Source organism: Schistocerca nitens, chromosome 2 (genome assembly GCF_023898315.1).
Source record: "Schistocerca nitens isolate TAMUIC-IGC-003100 chromosome 2, iqSchNite1.1, whole genome shotgun sequence".
In the NCBI taxonomy this organism is placed as follows: domain Eukaryota; kingdom Metazoa; phylum Arthropoda; class Insecta; order Orthoptera; family Acrididae; genus Schistocerca; species Schistocerca nitens.
Genome location: NC_064615.1, coordinates 364536638 through 364561847, shown reverse-complemented (window position 1 = coordinate 364561847; position 25210 = coordinate 364536638). Strand labels below are relative to the sequence as shown.

Below are 25210 nucleotides of genomic sequence, written 5' to 3'. Positions count from 1 at the left end.
GGCACTTGGTGCAGGGAGTGGCAACTGACCCTTAACATAGTCAAATGTAATGTATTGCGAATACATAGAAAGAAGGATCCTTTATTGTATGATTATATGATAGCGGAGCAACGGCCTTGCCGCAGTGGATACACCGGTTCCCGTGAGATCACCGAAGTTAAGCGCTGTCGGGCGTGGCCGGCACTTGGATGGGTGACCATCCAGGCCGCCATGTGCTGTTGCCATTTTTCAGGGTGCACTCAGCCTGGTGATGCCAATTGAGGAGCTACTCGACCGAATAGTAGCGGCTCCCGTCAAAGAAAACCATCGTAACGACCGGGAGAGCGGTGTGCTGACCACACGCCCCTCCTATCCGCATCCTCATCTGAGGATGACACGGCTGTCGGATGGTCCCGATGGGCCACTTGTGGCCTGAAGACGGAGTGCTTTATAATAGCGGAACAAACACTGGTAGCAGTTACTTCTGTAAAATATCTGGGAGTATGCGTGTGGAACGATTTGTAGTGGAATGATCATATAAAATTAATTGTTGGTAAGGCGGGTGCCAGGTTGAGATTCATTGGGAGAGTCCTTAGAACATGTAATCCATCAACAAAGGAGGTGGCTTACAAAACACTCGTTCAACTTACACTTGAGTATTGCTCATCCGTGTGGGATCCGTACCATGTCGGGTTGACAGAGGAGATAGAGAAGATCCAAAGAAGAGCGGCGCTTTTCGTCACAGAGTTATTTGCTAAGCGTGATAGCATTACGGAGATGTTTATCAAACTCAAGTGGCAGACTCTGCAAGAGAGGCGCTCTGCATCGCGGTGTAGCTTGCTGGCCAGGTTTCGAGAGGGTGCGTTTCTGGATGAGGTATCGAATATATTGCTTCCCCCTACTTATACCTCCCGAGGAGATCTCGAATGTAAGATTAGAGAGATTCGAGCGCGCACGGAGGCTTTCCGGCAGTCGTTCTTCCCGCGAACCATACGCGACTGGAACTGGAAAGGGAGGTAATGACAAATGGCTCTGAGCACCATGGGACTTAACTTCTGAGGTCATCAGTCCCCTAGAACTTAGAACTACTCAAACCTAAGTAACCTAAGTACAATACACACACCCATGCCCGAGCCAGGACTCGAACCTCCGCCGGGACCAGCCGCACAGTCCATGACTGCAGCGCCCTAGATCGCTCGGCTAATCCCGCTCGGCTTTCCGAAGATTTACACAGTTTCCATTAGGAACAAAATCCGATCTCAACACCCAAGTAGACTTTTCTTTTCATCATAGGTCTCACATCATTTAATGCGCGTATTACATCACTATGGTAAGTGCAGTAGAAGCTAGTTTCCCATGTATCACATATTTTTTATAATTGATTTATTAAATACGAGAACAGTGTGCTGTCATTTGTGTACCGTTTATCAGGTAGAGCATATCGTAACACGTAAATACGTTTCTCCTGTACATAAAAAATCGCCATAAAATCCAGAATAATCATACGCATCAGGGCAATATACAGTATATACACAGCTCCATTCAAGCGAATGGTCTGATTGGAAAAGCAAGAGAACTAAAGCTCCGCTTTCGGAGTGACAACGTCTCATCGTGTTACACACAGAAAAAGGAAACCACATCTAAACTGACTGCCAAACAGCTCGTACCCCATGCGGCCCGAATGAATGGAGTTCGCCCCAGCCATCGGCGAGATAAATATTGATAAGTTGTGTTAATATTATATTAATATTCTATCCAGTATCAGATCGTCGCGAAGGCGTGGACTATGTCCCTTCTTACAGGGAGCCACTGAGTTGAACGGACGATGGGGGAAAGTCGATAGAAATCGCAACACAAGTAAACGATTTAGAAAATAATACAAAGAGATAATTCTGAAATTAGTACAGAACAAGGTACTCCTTAGCAAGGGCATCTTCCACTGACGTAGACGCGACGTGTAGATAAGAATAGTTCGGAGAGAGAATACTGAACGGTGAGAACCAGGTTTGGCAACAAAAGGTGTGGGGGAGGAGGGGGGGGGGGGAAGGGGAGGGCGGATGTATCGCGAAATGCAATAACCAAACGACCGAAACGGCAATCGAGCCCGAGCTCGTTACTTGACTGTGCCCGAAATAACGAACCGTTAAATTTTATCACAGCGGAGCGGAGCTACGCACAGACAAGACGCGGTCGCAGACCAGCCGACAGCTTCTGGCCCTTGCAAGAGGATGTTACAGAAAGCCACGGAGCGGAGATGCTCAGGAGTTTTGTTAGCCGGCAGGCACCTTTCACTAGTCTGTCTATGGCTGAAAAAAGTAGTTTTGATGCCATCTCTTTGGCTGGTCAAGCGCTAGCTGTCACCTGCTGGGCCACAGAACTCGCCTCTTCCTTTTTGCCCCACAGGTTTCCTAACGTGGCGAAGCCTCGGCCGTTGGAACGGCGTGCTTGGCGGGATTTTCTGTATTTGTGCGCCCCTCGAGGCCAAGAAGACGCTTCATATAAATTTGTATCTTTTTAAACGCCGCTATATGTTGAACAAATTATAAATTCCTGTCAAAGTGGCGCAGTCTAAATCTGTATACAGATTTCTGTTGCTCTGCGTCTAAGGAATCATTACTATAAGGTTTCTTCGCGTCCTGTAATTATTTTCCCGCTCCAATGCGAACTTGAACTTTTATACAAGTCGAAATAAAAAGGATTCGCAAACTGTGGATAGAGCAGCGGCTTATTTCTCATCAGAAGAGTCCGAAACCGTCAGCTGCTTCAGTATTCATTAATTACTTCGGAGACTCACTCTTTGTTTCCGGCCTTGCATGGCAGCCCACGATTTATCACGGTACGCGGCGTTCTTGAGAGGGTTCGTAACACGATGTGTTTTAAAATGTAGTAATTCACTTATTAGAAACAACAGAATATCCCTCTACAGAAGAAAAGACTTTTTGTTTCAGATGCAGTTTTGATATTCAACTCAGTAATCCGGGAAATAGCTATCCAAAATTTGAACCATGTATCATGTATATTGCCTATGTGTGAACATATCTACAGCTTGCAACGTTCACATGTTCACTTGCGTCGATTACCGATGCTTTTAAGTATTTTACATCGTAATTTAAATGTCAAAGGTTGAGATGTGCCAGAATGTAATAGCTAGCACTCTCACACTCTCTATAATTACGTTCAGTGTGTGTTTACGGTTAAGCCAAGTGCACCTTGTGTGTGTGTGTGTGTGTGTGTGTGTGTGTGTAAACTGGGTAAGATGTGTGTTGTTAGAATGAATCTGCCATTGATACAAAGACCAATGTGCTTGTATGTCTCCTAAAACAATAACGATCGTTTCATGTAATACACATTTCGTTAACTTACGCTACAATACCCACTGTTTTCGCCAGCACCACGACTCTAGCGTCTAGCTTCACTTAGTCTAGTAAATAATATCTCTGTCTAATTATGGGCCTGCAGAGGTTATTAAACAGGTATATAGTACAATAAATCGTATCAAATTTGAAAAGCGATTATATGTCGTGCCCACATAATCCACCAACCATTAGGAGCCGAACCTAGCGACATTTTTAAAGGTAGTTATTTGATCCGTAATTATTTGTCGTGTAGTTTCAGGTAACAATTTTACGCCACCCTCCCCCCATTTCGCACAGAATCCCGCAACACTGCGACGCGCGTGACGTCACCGCCGGCATGCAGATAGCTCCCTGCGGAGACCGCAGAAGGAATGCGAACCACGTACCAGATTCCCGGCACGCCCGGAGACCTCACAGCTTCGGTATCGGCGGGGGTGGAAACGGGCGCCTCATGTCTGGTCGAACCTGGAACAACACAGGCGTTAATTAGAGCACGTAAACTAAAAGCAGGATTCTGTTATAGCATGTAGGATATACCTTAAGCAAGAACATAACGATATTTCTCTAGGAAAATCAGCTTTTTTCATATAACCAGCCGGTGATCAAGGCTATACCAATCGTAGGGAACATAGCTCCCTTTCTTTTATATCTATGTGGTATTTAGCAAACGCTGGTACAAGCAAACAGGTAAATTTCATCTTTCTAAATTTTCGAAAAGTGTGAGACACTGCAACGTGCCGTCGAAATGCACGCGTGTCTCAAAGACATTGTATTAAACACTGAACAGTACAGATATTGCCAACCTGTATCTCATGCCACAACAAGGCAAAATAACAACAAATAACAATCTGTCTTCCTATGTGGGAATCACACGAATATGAGCGATCATGGGACGTAGACATTGTGACATATGGAAGTTTTCATCGGTTCGGGAGGCGTGTGCGGAGGGACCAAGTAATTAAGGCGACCGCTCGCATTAAGCGGGACATTCTGGTTCTAATGCTGACCCAGCAAAAATTATCATCCCTCCTCATTTTTACAGCTCGTATATAATCGTGTTCGCCATTTGAGAGAATGTAAGTCGTCGATTTAATGCGTAGAAGACTGTCGGCAGAGTCTGTTCCTTCAGATATGCATCTATGCCTGCAGACACTGAGAAATACCAACATTGTCACCCCGTATAAATCTCAGTTTTGCCGGCCGAAGTGGCCGTGCGGTTAAAGGCGCTGCAGTCTGGAACCGCGAGACCGCTACGGTCGCAGGTTCGAATCCTGCCTCGGGCATGGATGTTTGTGATGTCCTTAGGTTAGGTAGGTTTAACTAGTTCTAAGTTCTAGGGGACTAATAACCTCAGCAGTTGAGTCCCATAGTGCTCAGAGCCATTTGAAATCTCAGTTTTAAACAGCCTTTTCTGAGTGCATTTGTGTCGAGTGTAGCCTTACACGTAAGTGAAACGTGTGCAGTAAACGAGTCAGACAGGAAAAGAACAGAAACTTTTGAAATGTGGTGGTGCAGAAGAATGTTGAAGGTTAAATGAGTAGATCGAGTAATTAATGAGGAGCTGCGTAACAGAATTGGGAAGAAAATAAATTCGTAGAATTTTTTTTTGTCATCAGTCTTGTGACTGAACTGATACGCCAGGAATTCGTACCATAACCTAGACTAAACGAAGGGATCTGTTAATACGACACATTCTGCGACATCAAGGAATCTTTAATTTATTATTGGAGGGAAGTGTGGGGGGTAAAAATTTCAGAGAGATTCCAAGAGACAACCACAGTAAGCGGATGCAAATAGACGGGAGCTGCATGTATTCCGTCAAGTGGAACGGACGACCACACGCGCCTCAAATAAGCCCAATAAACCTGAAGCATTCGGAGATGAAGGGGCTTGCACAGGATAGAGTAGTGTGGGAACCTGCATCAAAGCAGTTTTCGGACAGAAGACCACAACAACAACAAACCATATATTTAGGAAAATGAAATTCATTTATGCCCAAATATATTTTTAATTATTTTAATCTTCAAAGTACTCATTTTTTAAAACAAAATCATTTGTTTAGTAACACTGAACTCATTTATGTGAAAGGTAATTACATTTCCCACCTTCGTCTTTATACCATCACTTATTCAGTAATACAGCAAGGGTGCAAAATGGTACCTTTTTTAATAAATTGTGGGCTTTAACACCGTATGTGAAAAATCATACATTTTTGTAAAATTTGACATTTCTGAGACATTGGAATTAACAGTGGAAATGACCAAAGCAGTATTTTAATTCGCTGGATGATTAAAGATAGTAAACTGTTGGTGGTCTTTGCCGAGTAAGTTCGGGGATTTCCCTAGTCGGAACTTTGTCTGAGTCGGGGTTTGTCCACTTAATGGGCACTTGGCTAAGACCGAACACCTTCTGACATTGCAGCGGCCCGTGAAAGCTTAAGTAGTAATTGTTAAAAATTGTATTTAAAAGCGTTTTCGTATTTATGTCTTTTTTTAGCTGTTCTGGTCTCATTTTTAAACAAATTAATAATCGAAATATCATTTTGCCGATATTGTTGAATTCAGCTCTCATGTATTGCAGTAGCTATTCGGAGATGAAGGGGCTTGCACAGCACAGAGTAGTATGGAAACCCACATCAAACCAGTTTTCGGACAGAAGACCGCAAGTTAAGTTAAATTTTGTTTGATAGCAACTCACAAAAGAGATTTCAACTTAAGTACACGACGTCCACCGCCCCCTCCACTACAACGATCACCTTTGGTGCAACGCCCCCGCCCCCCTCCTCCCTGCCATTCCTTTTCCATCCACTGCATCTCGAGAAGTCAAAACGCCCATCGTGGAAACGACTGGCCTACCAGAAAGTAACATCGCTGGATAATCTTACGGAAATAGAGAAAGTTTTGCTGAAATTTTCATTCAGTATATTGCCTGTCAGCTCTCTTCAAATGCCAATGAATGCAAAGGAATACCGGTTACAAATAGAATAGCGCTCGAGTATATACACTGAAGAAGTATCTGACGGTTACGAAAGAAATTGCGGCACGGCGACAACACGTACGCTCATAGGCGTCGTTGTTGCACTATGGCGTGTACATAGCAAAACTGTCGATGAGCGAGGGACGGCACTTACCATACGTAGCAACTCTCTGCCGGTGGCATACAAACAATACGTCACCACGGGATATGCTGTCATTTCACGTCAATACAGGATGCAAATCGGTTCACCATATTGTGGATATGTCTGCTCTAACTTTAACGTCTTCCACTGCTGAACAAGCGCCGTTTGTAGGTTATCAGTTTTTCGAAGTGGCGACGTCATGGTTGCAGTTTTTCGACGAATTTTAGAAGTGGTTTGAGGATGGGGAAAATACTCGTCCACAAAGTCAAGTGGAACGGACGACCACACGCGCCTCAAATAAGCCCAATAAACCTGAAGCATTCGAAACGAGAACAGCTTGGCAGTGTGAGTAAATTCATAGTATTTGCCAAAGAAGGCCCACCAAACAGCCGTATGTTCTCAGAAGTTATTTTCTTCAAACGACGAGTTTCGGCATCTCATTAATGCCATCTTCAGGCCCCTAAACACTTCATCATATACAGAAAATCATAAACATCGATACCTGCTTAAATGGAGCCGCAAGTTATTAAATGAAAGTTTTATGGTTTACTGATTAGCCGGCAGCTGTGGCCGAGCGGTTCTAGGCGCTTCAGTTCGGAGCCGCGTTGCTGCTACGGTCGCAGGTTCGAATCCAGCCTCGGGCATGGATGTGTGTGATGTCCTTAGGTTAGTTAGGCTTAACTAGTTCAAAGTCTGATGACCTCAGACTTATCATCTAAGTCCCATAGAGCTTAGAGCCATTTGAATAATTTTTTTGAGCTTACTGATTGTTCACAAATCAGCTCAGTTCTATTACTCCGGGCTCCATTGCACTGGTGCAGGCGTAAGTACTTTAGAGCACACCGTGCGTTGCTGCACGTGACGGTTCCTCAGCAGAAGCTCTCGACGTGTTCTCTTGTTGACCCAACGACATCGTCAATCACGACAGCAATGTGCACGGGGGAGGGGTCATCGAGACTGGTCCGTGAATCGATAGAAGCGTTTTCTAACGTCGGATAAATCACATTTTGTATTACAATAGGTCGATATGCCGTCATCCAGGTGAACGGTGCTAGATACGTGTACACCCCCCCCCCCTCCCACACGGACGAAGCCCAGTGGCTGCAGTATTATGCTATGGGATATATCCGCCTGGCAGTCCATGGGACTTCTTGTAGTTGTCGACGGGACGGCACCATGAAAGCCGCAGACTACGTGAGCATTACTGCTGTCCACCTACATCCCTTCACGCTTGCTGTCTTCCTTGATGGCGATAGCAGTGTTTTACTTATCAGTGTATAATATGATAAGTTTCTTTTTTTCCCAATTCAATATATGTGGATTTGGGGGGAGGGGGGGGGGTGGAGCGGGTGATCTAATATACAGCATACATTTAGCCACATACCAAGAAGCTTACTGCTGCCGATACCGAAACTCAAGTCAGCACAGAGCAGTCTTGCGACTGTAATTAATACGCCGAGTTGAAAGCGAAGCCACCAATGTTAGGATGGTGACCGCACTCCATAAACCTGTCTGCAGACTACTATGTCACGATGGACACTACGTGTCGTCATCCCCTCGCCTGTCCAGTGCTGGCATACGTTTACCGGCCACTATCGCTCTGGAGTAAATCTGTCTGTGTTACTTATTTCTGACGATATGAGACTGCCTTCTGTTTACAACTCTTGCTGAATTGATCTGAATACCCAGGGTTCCGATGTCTCATCTACTTTGAGTGTTATTTATACCTATTCTTAACGTCCGCAGTTTAAAAATGTTAGACAGTGGTGCAAAGAGCGACGATGTATAAACAGCATATGAGAAACCGGGAATTTTAACGTGTGGTCGCGCTTAAATTGCTTGTACATTTTGCCGGACACAGGTCAACATTTTTCCAGAGATTCACATAGACACACACTTTTGGCACTTAATTATTATTTTCCTACCTTCATCCGAAATGAATTAATTGTGTATTTTTTATGTTTCACAACGAGTGCTTTATCATTACTGAGAATGCACTATTCTTAAAACAGACGAGATGGTAAAGAAACTAATAAATGTTAAGCTCTATTGCATGCTCTACTGCATGGTCCAAGGCGAATAATCGGATTTCGTGAATGTCTCCAAGAAAGTATATTGATGAAAACCTGAGCCTCCAAACATAGATCATAAGACGACCACTGGTCACCAAAACGCTTGGCATTTTATTGTAAACCTGATTAAAAGCCCTTGAGATAGGAAGACTGTATGTTTTACAGGAAAAATCTAGTATGTTGAAGATAGTCTTGTTTATTCCAAAGTAGATTGCAGTTTGTATTGGTTTGTTGTAGAGGTGAAAGCAAGACAAGGTAATTATCGTAATTCTCTCTTTTCAAGTGCACTGTTGTACAACATAAAATCATATAGTCCCCACTGGATAAAAAACACCTCCGCTAACGATTCTTCACAGGGAACTCTGCCAAGAGACCCTCCAACTACGGGAAACTGTTGGACGACCTAGTAGCACATCATTCCCGTACAAGTGCACCAGGAAGCTTACGAGATAATATCTTTGCCTTGCCAGCAGGTGCATAAGCTTAATCTTGTACGCAGGACGTTTACGTGGGCTGAATTGTAACCAGCAGCGCGTCTGCCAAGGTTCCTCATGTGCAAACAAAAGAACGGATTGATGTAAAAAGATCGGTAGCCTTTTGTTCACCCTATGCATCCTTTCTGGGACATACGCCATTTAATTTATTTCATATTTGACAGAGAAGCTCTATGACATTAGGATAAAGTGTTAGCCGGTGAGGTCATCTTGCAGCGTCTGCATGGTAAATCTGTTTTAGTCGCCTCCTGTTTTCTGGTTTTCTACAGATGACGCTGAGGTGATTTGTGTAGGTATCTCGTTTGAAATGTGACTCTTCAGTCAGAACGTATTTATTCATTGTCTCGTCATTAAAAAACCGGTTTGGCTACTATCAAAGAGAACTAATTAAGTTTTAAACACTCTGAATAAATGACTGCAACAAAAATCAGATAAAATAAAATTAACACTGAGGTATTTAATTAAACTCTTTGAATCAACAGCAGGAAAACAGATCAAATGAAACTACCATTTAAGTATTTAATTAAGCTCTCTAAAGAATTGAAAACAGCAAGAGACTCAGAGCAAACACTCTTACCATTTAAGTATTGAATCAAACTCTTTCAGCGATTGAAACCAGCAGAACGGACTAAATAAAATTACCATTTAAGTATTCATTTCAGCTCTTACAACAATTGACAAAGACGGTGCACTCAGCACACATTCAGTAGATAATGAGCACTAACAAAATGGGCTGCTCTCTGAGTTGAGCGGATAGTAATGACAGTTATTTAAGGATAAAGCAACTTGTATGCAGTTCAACAATTATCGTCACCTACTGCATCTACCTGAGCTCCAAACACTGTCATGCACATTTTACAATTCGGTACCGTCGGAGCTTCGCTTTAGGTGACATGCCAGATCGATTCCTGTACCTGAGGAAGCTGAAGGCATTCATTCTTTGAAGTGCTGGAGCCTCAAGTCTGACAGCAGGCGGGGCCCGTGTACCTGAGTCCTATAAGAATATTGTAGACCTCTGGTTTTGTCACGGGCGCATTATTTTAGAGGTCAGCAGGCTGTTAGTCTAACGACAAACTCATTAAGCCCAGTCCTGTAGCCAGCCTCTGAGCTGTGACCGAGCGTCGCCACCTGCTCTGCTCAAGTTTCTAATACGAAGCGCATGTACAGTTTACGACATGAAGGTGCAGATGAGAAACTAATAACATATTTTAGCCTTCCGTAACTATGCGAAAGTATTTTAATTCATTTGATAGCTGCCGGCCACAAAAATCCATTTTGTTTTCATTTAACGTGAGAGCAATAAACGAAGAGGAAACAACAGAAATCACTGAACGTAAACACAGGCCACATGGAGACGATCCACCTCCGCAGCACAACTCAGACTGCTCTGTGCATCAGCCGCGGATCTACGATATTTCCGAACCGGGCAATACTGGATAGTGGCACCCAGACGCTCTTCTGTAACCAGAAGCGGGAGAATGTACTACTGATACGCGACTCAACTGCGCATGCCCAAGAGCCCACCTGCTCAAACGAATCTAATTTAAACAGTTGTCACGTCACACACATCGGAGGCAATTTGTTGTTATGAAGCATTGCACAGTCTTCCTAAGGCCTTTGATACACTTTGCTGTTGGCAATGCTTATATGAGCACTGTGTTTTGTTGTCGTACATGGCGCATTTCCTTTCCAACTTAAGTTTTATTTTCGTTTTCTTTTTTTCTCTCGTTCATGTTTTGCTGCTGCAGTATTATTCTGCAGTAGCGAGATACAGTTATATCCTTTGTTAGAGTATTGGTTCTTACCAGCCAAAATCACAAAAAGTTAACTGAAAACTAAAACAATGAAAAATTCCCGGAATTCTAAACAATTCCCGGGTGATTCCCGGTTTTCTCACGGATGAAAAAATTCCCTAGTTTTTCCCGGATCTCCCGGTTGCCCCAGGTCGTATACACGCTGAACTAGTTTTTTTTTTTTCGTTTTACAGGTTACACAGAAATTCTTCCGTAAAACGGAAGTAGTTATCCAGAACAAATGATCTTAGGTTACATTTAAAACCTGCTTTGCTACCCATTATAAATTTTGTGTTATTGGGTAAATGATGAATCATTTTTGTTGCTGCATATTGAACTCCTTTCGGAGCCAGTGACAGATTTAATACTTGGCTATACGGCGTTTGTGGGACTTTTTCTCGTTACAGCCTGACATTGGCTCGCGGTGCTATTACTTACTGCTACTTGGTCAAGTTCCTCACACGTTATGCTGGGGAAGTCTTCTTCTGAGGCTTTTTCCGACACCAAAGGAAAAACTGTGTCACAGTTCAACAAATGCTGTCGTTAAAAATTACTTATGTACGTTAGAAAAATCCCCATATTGTGCACAACAGTTTAGCGGCAACCCCACATCGGTATCTTTTAATCATTTTGATCTACCGACTGAAGTTGGCAACCCGGGCCCAATGCGCGTCGGATTCAGCGCTTGCGTACATAGTTGAATAGGAGGTTCAAAATGGTTCAAATGGCTCTGAGCACTATGGGACTTAACATCTGCGGTCATCGGTCCCCTAGACATAGAACTACTTAAACCTAACTAACCTAAGGATATCACACACATCCAAGCCCGAGGCAGGATTCAAACCTTGCGACCGTAGCAGCAGCGCGGTTCCTTACTGAAGCGCCTAGAACCACTCGGCCACAACGGCCGGCGAATAAGAGGTACTGGAGCGATTGGTAAGCCATGGAACGGTGGTCTGCGTAGATGCGAACTGCCATGGTGGATGCCTTTCTCCGAACTGTTTCTGTCACTGTCGCTCAGTGGGCGTTGCGACGCAACAGTAGTGAAAGCCATCTGGCTGTATCCAAGACCTACAGTATTTTCGGCTAGATGAGACATTGGAGAACCACTGGTAGTGATTGGAACTGGCAGTTAGCACGCCAGGGAAGATGCATTGCGGCGTGTGAGAACCTGGGACGAGCGTGCGAATCACCACAGCCTCAGACGTGCGGCACTGCGACCTGCACAAGCGTTGCAACTGCCTCGTCGTTCGTTGAGCGGCTTTCCGGATCATATGAAGATTCGTCCGTATAAACTGGAGGTGGCTGAATAATTGAGAGACACTGACAGGCAAACCAGACGAGCCAACTGGCACTGACATCCTAACAACGATTAACCGAGGATCACTCTTTGTCCAACAGCTGCTGACGTCTGATGAAGTAAAATATTTCAGGGCTGGGTATGTTAATAAGCAAAGCTTCGCGTCAGGAAAACCCATGCTCTTTAAACGAAAAGACCCAATGGAGCACGGCTGCTGTGTGTGTCTGATTACGAGGCACTTTTTTTTTAATTTGTAGCGACAGTGAATGCCGACCGCTGCTGCAAGATGTCGCGGAATTTTTTAATTCCGGAATTTGCAGGCAATAGTATTGCTTAGTAACATTTTGTTTCTTCAGCATGATCTAACGGCACACACTGCACGCAAGTGTGGCTACGTTACTTTGATGATTTAACGTGGTCAACCGATTTCTCAAATATAAGATCTCTACATTAAGGTCTCTGGGATTATGTTAATAGATGTGTCTTCGCCCTTCCTTTACAGACAACTGACCAACTTTATACTACTATTCACCGTGAAACAGACGCCACTCCACATGGTATGTTAAGAGATGTTATCGAAGCCCTCCCATGATGCCCGTGATGCCTTCAGCTGCATATCAACGCAAACGGGGAAGACCTGGAGGAAGTAGTTTACACGACATAGAGAGGTCTATCGGTATGTGTTAAACACTCCGTAATGCCAATTTATTTACTTATATTTCAAAACTGCATCAGAGTGCTAATTGTAATCACCAAGTTTATATTTTGATATTAATCCAATGTACGCAATGACCTATCTTAGCCACCTCTAGATTATACCCCAGTGTACCGTATTAAGTCTACTTGCAGCATGTTCCTGCTAATGCCTGCCTTCACATCCTCTCCTGTGCCAGCCTCTTCATCTCAGAGCAGGACTTGCATCCAAAGTCTTCAATTGTCTGTTGGATTCATTCCCATCTGCCCTCTACAGCTCCCTCAAGTACCATGGAAGTTATATGTTGAATCCTTACCATGTGTCCCATCATCCTGTCCCTTCTTCCTACTGTATCATAGTTTAGCACATGTTCGTATCCTCGCTAATTCTCTGGAGAAATTTCTTGTCTCATCAGTACACCTAATTTTCGTCATCCTTCTACACTGCCACATCTCAAACGCTTCGATTCTCTGCTACTATCATACACCGAGGCAAAGCGTGAGATCCATTGGCTGGTAGCGTCCCTATTATCACCTGCTGTATGAACGATAGTTGTCCTGTCCGCTACCAGCCGCATAGACGGAGAGTCCGCTACTGGGCAGGCAGCTATACACGTTTGGTGAGCGAACGCCCCCAGAATGCCAGGTGTGGGCGGCCAGTGCGGCAGGTGAGGAAGCAAAGCCCCGCGGCTGCTGCTATTCCAGGAGCACACACAGCTGACGCTCCAGGTTTACGTGGCCGCTGCTCTGTTTACAGGCGGGAACGGCTCTCAAGGCCGGGCTCCAGGCGCGAGGCACTCGGACCGTATGTAGAGGGTTCAGCACAAACGGCAGTCGGAGACTAGGTGTCGCTGGGATCGAAGTCTGCGCACACGAAACGCGTTGCCAATTCTTTAAGGGACCTGTTGGAACGTACTGCACTGACTGCCTGTCGGCGGCAAAATGTGAAGTACCTTGTCGTCATCGAGCCCCTTACATTTTCTCTAATTAGATACTGAAATGCACTACTGGCCATTAAAATTGCAACACCAAGAAGAAATGCAAATGATAAACAGATATTAATTGGACAAATGTATTATACTAGAACTGACATGTGATTACATTTTCACGCAGTTTGGGTGGATAGATTCTGAGAAATCAGTACCCAGAATAACCACCTCTGGCCGCAATAACGGCCTTGATATGCCTGGCCATTGAGTCAAACAGAGCTTGGATGGCGTGTACAGGTACAGCTGCGCGTGCAGCTTCAACACGATACCACAGTTCATCAAGAGTAGTGTCTGGCGTATTGTGACGAGCCAGTTACTCGGCCACCATTGACCAGACGTTTGCAATTGGTGAGAGATCTGGAGAATGTGCTGGCCAGAGCAGCAGTCGAACATTTTCTGTATGCAGAAAGGCCCGTACAGGACCTGCAACATGCGGTCGTGCATCATCCTGCTGAAATGTAGGGTTTCGCAGGGATCGAATGAAGGGTAGAGCCACGGGTCGTAACACATCTGAAATGTAACGTCCACTGTTCAAAGTGCCTTCAATGCGAACAAGAGGTGACCGAGACGTGTAACCAATGGCACCCCATACCATCACGCCTGGTGATACGCCAGTATGGCGATGACGAATACACGCTTCCAACGTGCGTATCGCCAAACACGGATGCGACCACCATGATGCTCCAAACACAACCAGTATTCATCCGAAAAAATGACGTTTTGCCATTCGTGCATCCAGGTTCGTCGTTTGATACACCATCGCAGGCGCTCCTATCTGTGATGGAGCGTCAAGGGTAACCGCAGCCATGGACTCCAAGCTGATAGTCCTTGCTGCTGCAAACGTCGTCGAACTGATCGTGCAGATGGTTGTTGTCTTGCAGACGTCCCCATCTGTTGACTCAGGGATCGAGGCGTGGCTGCACGATCCGTTACAGCCATGCGGATAAGATGCCTGTCATCTCCACTGGTAGTGATACAAGGCCGTTTGGATCCAGCACGGTGTTCCATATTACCCTCCTGAACCCACTGATTCCATATTCTGCTAACAGTCATTGGATCTCGAGCCACGCGAGCAGCAATGTCGCGATACGATAAACCGCAATCGCGATAGGCTACAATCCGACCTTTATCAAACTCGGAAATATGATGGTACTCATTTCTCCTCCTTACACGAGACATCACAACAACGGTTCACCAAGCAACGACGGTCAACTGCTGTTTGTGTATGAGAAATAGGTTGGATACTTTCCTCATGTCAGCACGTTGTAGGTGTCGTCACCGACGCCAACCTTGTGTGAATGCTCTGAAAAGCTAATCATTTCCATATCACAGCATCTTCTTCCTGTCGGTTAAATTTCGCGTCTGTAGCACGTCATCTTCGTGGTGTAGCAATTTTAATGGCCAGTAGTGTAGTATGGTAATTTATCTTTCTCTCTTCCCATTGTCGATTGACAATACGCAAATGGGATAGGCGTTGGGGACGGATCTGGCGTGTGAATTTGTAGAGGTACAACGGTGTCCCAACCCATTGGTCAGCCATAATATTATGACACTGGCCACCGCGACGCAAGATGCCGACTGATGGCGTTGCGGGCACGTCACACGTTGATAAAGGATGCAAGCGGAGTACACCAGGACGCCGTATCACCCTAGTAGAGATATAAGAGACTTTGACAAAGGGAAGATTATTATTACGCAGAGACTATGAACGAGTATCCAGAAATCGGCGAATCTGGTCGAAAGTTCATTTGCTAATATCGTGAGCATCTACGGAAAGAGGTAGTAGGAAGGTAGAAGGACAACGAAAGTACCACTAGGCGCTAAATGGTTGGACGTCCGCGACTCTTCACAGAACCGGGTTTCAGAGGCTTGTCTGCTCTTTAAAGTAGACAGATGGTTATCCGAGGCATCTTTGCCGAAAGAGCACAATGCTGGTGCACGCACAAGTGTTTCGGTGCACACCATTCATCGTACATTGTTGAACATGGAGGTCCGCAGCCGACCACACCTACGTGTTCGCATGTTGATCCAACAACATCGTTAAGTACTACGGCAGTGGGCACGGAACCTTCCTGATTTTACCGTCGATCAATGGAAACCTGTCGGCTCTTTTGGTGAACCGCATTTTTGCTACATTGGGTCGATGGTCGTCTCCACAAACGCTGTCATCGAGGCAGATGTGAGCAGTATTATGGCTTTGGGAGACATTTTTCCGCGCTTGCATGAGATCTGTGATGGAATCGAAGGCACGCTGACAAAAGCGAACCACCTACATACTTTAATGTTAATAACGAGCATCAAAACCGATTCTGGGATTAGTGAACACAGGGTTGTCGTAGCGAGACTGAATATTGTAATCCCCAAATCCTTCAAAAATAAGCGAAAAATATACCTATTCAAAAAAGCAGATAAAATTCACTTGGCGCCATCCTGAGAGACACTCATTCCAAATTAATAATATAAGTGTAGACCAGACTTGGCTTGAATTCAAAGAAATAGTATAGGCAGCAATTGAGAGATTTATACCAAATAAATTAACAGACGACGGGGCTGATCCTCCTTGGTACACAAAACGGGTTACAACACTGTTGCAGAAAAAACGAAACAAACATGCCAAATTTAGACAGACGCAAAATCCCCAAGATCGGCGATCTTGTACAGAAGCTCGAAATTTAGCTCGGACTTCAATGACTATAACAGTTTCCACAACGAAACTTTGTCTCGAAACCTGGCAGAAAATCCAAAGAGATTCTGATCGTATGTGAAGTACATCAGCGGCAGAAAACAATCAATGCTTTCTCTGCGCGATAGCAATGGAGATACTATCGAAGACAGTGCTGCCAAATCAGAGTTACTAAACACAGCCTTCCGAAATGCCTTCACAAAAGTAGACGAAGTAAATATTCCAGAACTGGAATCGAGAACAGCTGCCAACATGAGTAACGTAGAAGTAAATATCCTTGGAGTAGTCAAGCAACTTAAACCACTTAATAAAAACAAGTCTTCTGGTCCAAGCTCTATACCAATTTGGTTCCTTTCGGAGTATGCTGATGCATTAGCCCCATACTTAACAATCATATACAACCGTTCGCTCGACGAAAGATCCGTACCCAAAGACTGGAAAGTTGCACAGGTCACACCAATATTCAAGAAAGGTAGTAAGAGTAATCCACTAAATTACAGGCCCATATCGTTAACGCCGAATGCAGCAGGATTTTGGAACATATATTGTGTTCGAACTTTAGGAATTACCTCGAAGGAAACTGCCTATTGACACGCAGCCAACATGGGTTTAGAAAACATCGTTCCTGTAAAACACAACTAGCTGTTTATGCACATGAACTGTTGAGTGGTATTGACAAGGGATTTCAGATCGATTCCGCATTTCTGGATTTCCGGAAGGCTTTTGACCCTGTACCACACAAGAGGCTAGTAGTGAAATTGCGTGCTTATGGAATATCGTCTCAGTTATGTGACTGTATTTGTAATTTCCTGCCAGAGAGGTCACAGTTCGTAGTAATTGACGGAAAGTCATCGAGTAAAACAGAAGTGATTTCTGGCGTTCCCCAAGGTGGTGTTATAGGCCCTTTGCTGTTCCTTATCTATATAAACGATTTGGGAGACAATCTGAGCAGGCGTCTTAGGTTGTTTTGCAGATGACGCTGTCATTTATCAACTAATAAAGTCATCAGAAAATCAAAACAAATGGCAAAACGATTTAGAAAAGATATCTGAATGGTGCGAAAATTGGCATTTTACCCTAAATAACGAAAAGTGTGAGGTCATCCACATGAGTGCTAAAAGTAATTCGTTAAACTTCGGTTACACGATAAATCTATCTAATCTAAAAGCCGTAAATTCAACTAAATACCTACGTACTACAATTACGAACAACTTAAATTAGAATGAACACATAGAAAATGTTGTGGGGAAGTCTAACCAAACATTGCGTTTTATTTACAGGAACCTTAGAAAATGTAACAGATTTACTAAGGAGACTGGCAACACTACGCTTGTCCGTCCTCTTTTAGAATACTGCTGCGCGCTGTGGGATCCTTACCAGATAGGGCTGACGGAGTACGTCGAAAAAGTTTAAAGAAGGGCAGCATGTGTTGTATTATAGCGAAATATGGGAGAGAGTGTCACAAAAATGATACAGGATTATGACCACTGCCCACCGCGATGCAAGATGCGGACTGATGGCGTTGCGGGAACGTGACACGGTGATAAAGGATTTAAGCGGAGTAGACACGGACGCGGTATCAGCCTAGTAAAGATATAAGAGACTTTGACAATTATTACGCAGAGCCTCTGAACGAGTATCTAGAAATCGGCGAATCGCTGCGACGGAATCTTCTCACGAGATTCCAATCACCAACTTTCTCGTCCGAATGCGAAACTATTTTGTTGACACCAACCTACGTAGGGAGAAACGATCACCACGATAAAATAAGGGAAATTAGAGCTCCCACCGAAAGATAAAGGTATTCGTTCTTTCCGCACGTGATAAGATATGAGAATAATAGAGAATTGTGAAGGTGGTTCGGTGAACCCTCTTCCAGATACTTAAATGTGATTTGCAGAGTATGTAGATGTAGATGTCTTCCCCGATGGTGATGTCATCTTTCAGCTGTATAGTTGTCCATGTTTCGGAGCCATAAGCACGCTACAGTGGTTTGAGTAACATTATAGCGAATTCACGATGATGTCTCAGCGACCAAATTCGCCTGATGTAATTCCTATAGAACTCATCTCGGTCGCTAACGGGCGCCGTCACGGCGTGCACAAATCAGCGGCCCGTTATTTACACGAATTGCATGACCTGTGCGTAGACATCTAATGCCACATACCTTTAAAAACCCACCAACAAACTGTCGGATCACTGATATGCAGAATCAGAGACGTACTTCGTTCCAAAGACTGACAAACAAGCTAGTAACTAGCTGGTCATAATGTTGTGGCTCACCATTGCATATCGAGTGGTTATAATTAAACTATCAGTATTCCGAGTGTTGCAGTGCAGGCTGTATACATCGCAGGACTGTGTAACATCATAGGTATGTCCATTAATCGGTGCACACTCAGAGTAAGCTGAAAAGATAATAGTTCCATTTTCTGTCACCAGTGAAAATACGGCGCAGTAAGAATTTGAAATGTTTATTTTTAGTCGTCAGTGTGATGTTTGTTACTTGATAATATGTGTTGATTTATATTGTGAAGTGACTGTTGGTGTAAAGGGTTAAGAAGGTCAAGTTTTACGCACCAAACGCAATGGCTGCTGTGAACACCGTGCACTATTGGTAAAGTTACCTTATCAGAACGGCAAAAATTGTAGCGGTATATCGCGGGAATATCGCCGACAGTAACAGCTTTGAAGAGGTCACAAGTCAGTAAAAGAGGTAAGGAATATGATCAAGAAATTTGAAGAAACAGGTGAATAAGGTAGTGCAGCAGGGAGAGGTTGGCGGCCCATTCCCGTGGCAGTTGTCGATGGATTTGCTGCAGATGTAGCCGACCATGCAGCAAATGTCTCCGCCGCTCGTGGTCTCGCGGTAGCGTTCTCGCTTCCCGAGCATGGGGTCCCAGGTTCGATTCCTGGCGGGGTCAGGGATTTTCACCTGCCCCGAGATGACTGGGTGTTGCTGTGTCGTCTTCATCACCATCATTTATCCCCATTAGGGTCGGAGAAAGGCAACGGCAAAACACCTCCATTAGTACCTTGCCTAGTACGTCGGTGCGGGTCTGTGCATCGTTCCCCTACGCTCTATCAAGAAGCATGGGGCTTCATTCTCATTTCCATTGACAACAATTCAAAAAATTTTGCGCTGGTATCCCTACAAGATTCAGAATGTGTACCAAATGAAGCCCCAAGATGCGATACAACACCGTGGATTTTCCTTTCGTTTTTTGGCACGCATGTATTATATGACATGTGGTGTTGCTGTTGTGGTCTTCAGTAGTGAGACTGGTTTGATGCATCTCTCCATGCCATTCTCTGGATGATTAGGCACATTTTACTAAGCACTATACCTTGAATACACAGAACTGCCGCATATGGGGTTTTGCTCCACCACAATTCCAGGAACGTCCGTTGCACTCAGCGGACGTTACTCTGCAGTGAGGTTTCACAAGCTCATTCATTCTTGGCCCGGTTCTCTTCGAGGAAATGACATCTCGAGGGACTGTTTGGTGTACAGAAAATGCACACGTTACGAAGACCTCCTTGTGCAACACATGACTGCAGCTTTTCAAGAACGCAACTGTGTCGACACAACTATTTTCATGGAAGAACAGGCGACATCACACGTCGTTTTCCAGGCGAATGATTTGCTTCGAGAAACCTTCGGTAATGTCAGAATCATCTATAGGAAATTTCGAGATGTGCGCGATTCCAGACCTCTGGATCTAAATGCATGTGATTTCTGGTTGTCTTCATATCTGAAGGATCGTATCTATCAGGAGTGGGTCCAAACTCTTCCTGAGCTGCATAGCATACGTCGACATATCGCTCTGGTTACACCAGGTATGCTGTAAGCTACCATCGACCATGCTGTGTTATGAGTGCAGAACCACCGTTATCATGTGTTGGACCGTTCCTTTCCATATCGTGTACCCACACCACATTCTGACAGCTTACATCGCCATATTTCCACCTGGTGGCAGAAAGTAAAACTGCCATTTTTCAACGATTAATGAGAAAAAAAATTCAAATGGCTCTGAGCACTATGGAACTTAACTTCTGAGGTCGTCAGTCCCCTAGAACTCAGAACTACTTAAACCTAACTAACCTAAGGACATCACACACATTCATACCCGAGGCAGGATTCGAACCTGCGACCGCAGCGGCCGCGAGGCTCCAGGCTGTAGCGCCTAGAACCGTTCGCCCACCCCGGCCGGCAATTAGTGAGCACACCTGCATTGTTTCAGCGTCCTGCGAGGTATACAGCCCGCACTGGAGCTCTCGGATTACTGTCAGTTTGATTACAACTACTAAGAACATGCAAAGAGTGGGTATGAAAAACGTTTTAAGTGCCAAATCTCACATATGTCAGTAGAATAAAAGAAACAATGTATCTTTTACGGCACATAGTTTGTTCGTACCCAAAACGTGGAGAAGGTGTTCTGTTACTACAGAATTATGCTTCACACCTCATCACTGCAAAAAATAATAATACAAAACAGATAGTAGATAATTTATTAATAAAGATCTAAGTGTGATACCAAGAAACTGACAGGTTCTAAGTGCCAATAAGAAAGTTTTTGTTTCAAATGCAATTAACAGAAAGATACTAAGTTTTATTTGTGGTAATGGAAGCACAGATATACAGCACCATTACAATGATGCCCCACAGCTTGTAAGTATTTGAAGAACGTATGATTTACTGCCAAGAGCTGCTGACAAAATTTGTTTTTTTGAACAACCAGTTTTGGTACATGGACCATCATTGGGTCCATAAAAACGTCTACAACATCTTACTAGGCGATATAAAATCAATGGCGTTAGATAATAAAATGAATTAGTCACTGCTGTCAAATAGTAATACAAATCTCACTTATGAATGGCACATTGTATTTTTGTCGATGTAATTTATATTACTATGTGACGAGAATAACGAATTCGTGGATTTCACGACGCCATTGATTTTATGTCGCCTAGTATGACGTAAATGCTTCTATGAGCGCAAAGACGGTCCGTGGACAGAGACTAGTTCTTCAATAAACAAATGCTATCAGCAAATCTTGGCAGTAAATCATAACGTTCTACAAGTGACATTTTAACTAATAGAACTGTAGTCAACGAAAACCATTTTCTATTCTTTTAAAATTTCTTTAGAAAATAATAACAAATTTGAACTGAAGAAAAAATATCTGTCACTACTGATTTCTGTTTCTAACACAACATCTTGGGACCAGATGTAATAAGGCTTACTGTAAAACTCTCTCTGCTGCCTAGGAAGAAACTGCAACATCGTCAACAGGCCTTTCTGCTGGGCAACTGAGAAACATAGCTGGTCTTTCAGATGAAGTACGGCATGCCATACATCTGACCTGATCTTTCCCCTTTTCAATACATTAAGGTTTTCCCTGTGTTTTGTTTCACAGTAAAGAGTTTTAACAGCTACCTGAGATGAATACATCTATGCTCATATCGCGGAGGGTACCGGTTCCCCTCAGATCTCTGAAATTAAGTACCGTCGGACGTGGTTGGCCCTTGGGTAGTTGACCACCCGGGCTGCCATGCGCTGTTGATCTATCGGGGTGCTCTCTGTGTCGTGACGCGAACTGCGGAGCTACTTGACCGAGAAGTAACAGCTCGTGGTCGCGAAAATTGATAACGGTCTAGGGAGGAGTGTTCTGACGCACGCCCCTCCATACCAGCACCCGATAATGCCAATCGGCTAAGGATGATACGGCGATTGGTCGGTACCGTTGGGACTTCCGAGGCCTGTTGCTATGATGGCGTTTAGTTTTCTTTCTATTTTTTTATTTGAAACGGACGAATAGCAGATACTTCATCATACCGGTTTTGGTTTACCTTAAACACCTGCATTGGCCACAATGTTTCAGCATCTACAACTACATGGCTACTTATAAAATCACAAGTAAATGCCTGGCAGAGTGTTCATCGAACCACCTTCATACTCTCTATTATTCGACTCTCGAACAGCAAGAGGTATAAACGAGCACCAAAATCTTTCCGCGCGAGCTCTTATTTCCCTTATTTTATTAAGGTAGTTGTTTCTCCCTGTGAAGTTCGGTACCATCAAAATATTTTCGAAATCGGAGGAAGAAACTGGTGACTGAAATTTCGTGAGATCCGCAACGTAAAACGCCTTTCTTTTAATGATTCCCACCCCAAATACTGTACCATGTTCGTGACACTCTCTCTCCTATTTCTCCATAATGCAAAACGTGCTGCCCCTCTTTGAACTTTCTAGATGTAATTCGTTAATGCTATCTGGTAAAGATCTCACACCGCGCAGCAGCATTCCAGAAAGAGGACAGGCAAGCGTAGTGTACGCAGTCTGCATCTTCTAAGTGTTCTGGCAATAAAACGCAGTCTTCGTTCAGCCTTCCTCACAACATTTTCTATGTATTCTTTCCAATTAAGTTGTTCATAATTGTAATTCTTAGGTATTTAGTTAAATTTACGGCCTTCAGACCTGATTGATTTATCGCCTAACCGAAGTTGAACAGATTCCTTTATCACTCATGTGGATGACCTCACACTTTTCATTATATAGAGTCATTTGTCATTTGACGCACCAATCAGATATCTAAATCGTTTTGCAATTGGCCTTGATCTTCTGATGACTATACTAGAAGATAAACGAGAGCATCATCTGCGAACAACCTAGGACGGCTGCTGAGATTGTCTTCTAAATCGTGTATATACTCGTAGATAATGAAAAGACGTCCTATAACGCTACCTCGGGAAACTCCAGGAATCACTTCTGTTTTACGTAATGACTTTCAGGCAGTTACTACGAACTGTGATCTCTCTGAAAGAAAGTCAGGAATCTGACTGAGCCGTCGTATAATCACACAATTTGATTACAAGCCGCCTGTAGGTACTCTGTCAAAACCTTCCGTAAATCTAGAAATATGGAATCAATTTTAAATACTTTCTTGATAGCTTTCAGCACTTCGTGTGAGTAAAGAGCTAGTTGTGTTTCATAAGAACGACGTTTTCTAAATCCGTGTTGACTGTGTCAGTAAATCGTTCTGTTAGAGGTAATTCATAATGTCAGAACACAATATATGTTCCAAAATCCTGCTGCATATCGACGTTAATGATAAGGGCCTGTAATTTAGTGGATTATTCCTACCGCCTTTCTTGATTCTGGTGTAACCTGTGCAACGTACCAATCTTTGGATAGGCTGTGTTACATCAGCATACTATGGGAAGAATGTAATTGGTATACACTGTGGACCTGACGACTTACTTTTATTGACTGATTTAAGCTGCTTCACTACTCCGAGCATATCTATCTCTAAGTTACTCATGTTGGCAGCTGTTCTTGATTAGAATTATGGAATATTTACTTCGTCTTCTTTGGTGTAGGAATTTCGGAAGGCTACGTTTCAGAATTCTGCCTTAGCAGCTCTGTAATCGATAGTACTTCCATTGGTATTGCGCAGAAAAGGCATTGATTGTGTATTGCCGCTGGCATACTTTACATACGACCTGACTCTCTTGGATTTTGTGCCAGGTTCCGAGACAAAGTGTCGTTGTGGGAACTATTATAAGCGTCCCGCATTGAAGTACAGCGCTAAATTTCGAGCTTGTGTAAAAGAACACTAATCTTGGGTTTGGCACGCTTTTTTCGTTGTTTCTGCAACTGTGTTCTGACCTGCTTTTGTACCATGGTGATCAGCTCCATCTTTTGGTAATTTATTTGGTATAAGCCTCCCAGTTGCTGGCGACAATACTACTTTGAATTCAAGCCACATCTGGTCTACAATTACATCGTTAATTTAGAATGAGCGAGATTGTCACTCAGGAAGGCGTCAAGCGAGTTCTTACCCGATTTTTTTAATAGATATTTTTTTTGTTTATATTTGATACATTTGGAAGTTATTCAGTCCCGCTGCGGCAACCCTGCTTTCACAAAACCCTATATCTGTTTTGATGCTCGGTATTAGCTCTGAATTATTTGCTACTAAGAGATCAAGTTTCTTTTCACATCCGTTTACTGTTCACGTGGGCTCGTGAATAAACTGGTCAAAATAATTTTGCAGAGAATGCCATTAGCACATTTTCGGATTATGTTTTATACGTACTTCCGGATTTTAACCTATATTTTGGCTAACATATCGGTGTGATAGAAGGAGAAACAGGAGTTGATTTAAAAGATATAGGGGATCCAGTATTAGAATCAGAATTTAAAAGAGCTTTGGAGGACTTAAGATCAAATAAGGCAGAAGGGATAGATGCAATTCTACCAAAATTTCTAAAGTCATTGGGGGAAGTGGCAACAAAACGACTATTCACATTGGAGTGTAGAATGTATGAGTCTGGCGACATACCATCTGACATCCGGAAAAATATCATCCACACAATTCCGAAGATGGAAAGAGCTGACAAGTGCGAGAATTAACGCACAACCAGCTTAACAGCTCATGCACTCAAGTTGCTTAGAAGAATAATACAGAATGGTAACGAAAATTGAGGAGGCGCTAGATGACGATCACTTTGGCGTTAGGAAGGGTAAAGGCACGAGAGAGGCAATTCTGACGTCTCGGTAAATAATGGAAGCAAGACTAAAGAAAAATCAAGACACGTTCATAGGATTTGTCGACCTGGTAAAAGAGTTCGACAATGTAAATTGGTGCAAGATGTTCGAAATTCTGAGAAAAAAAGGAGTAAGCTATAAAGAGAGACGCGTCATATAAATACGTACAACAGCCATGA

The 25210-nt window shown here is 43.7% G+C and overlaps 1 pseudogene; it reads left to right on the top strand.

The window, feature by feature from the left end:
- The first annotated feature begins 106 nt into the window (after positions 1-106).
- On the top strand, positions 107-224 carry LOC126238552 (5S ribosomal RNA; annotated as a pseudogene).
- The last annotated feature ends 24986 nt before the right edge of the window (positions 225-25210 follow it).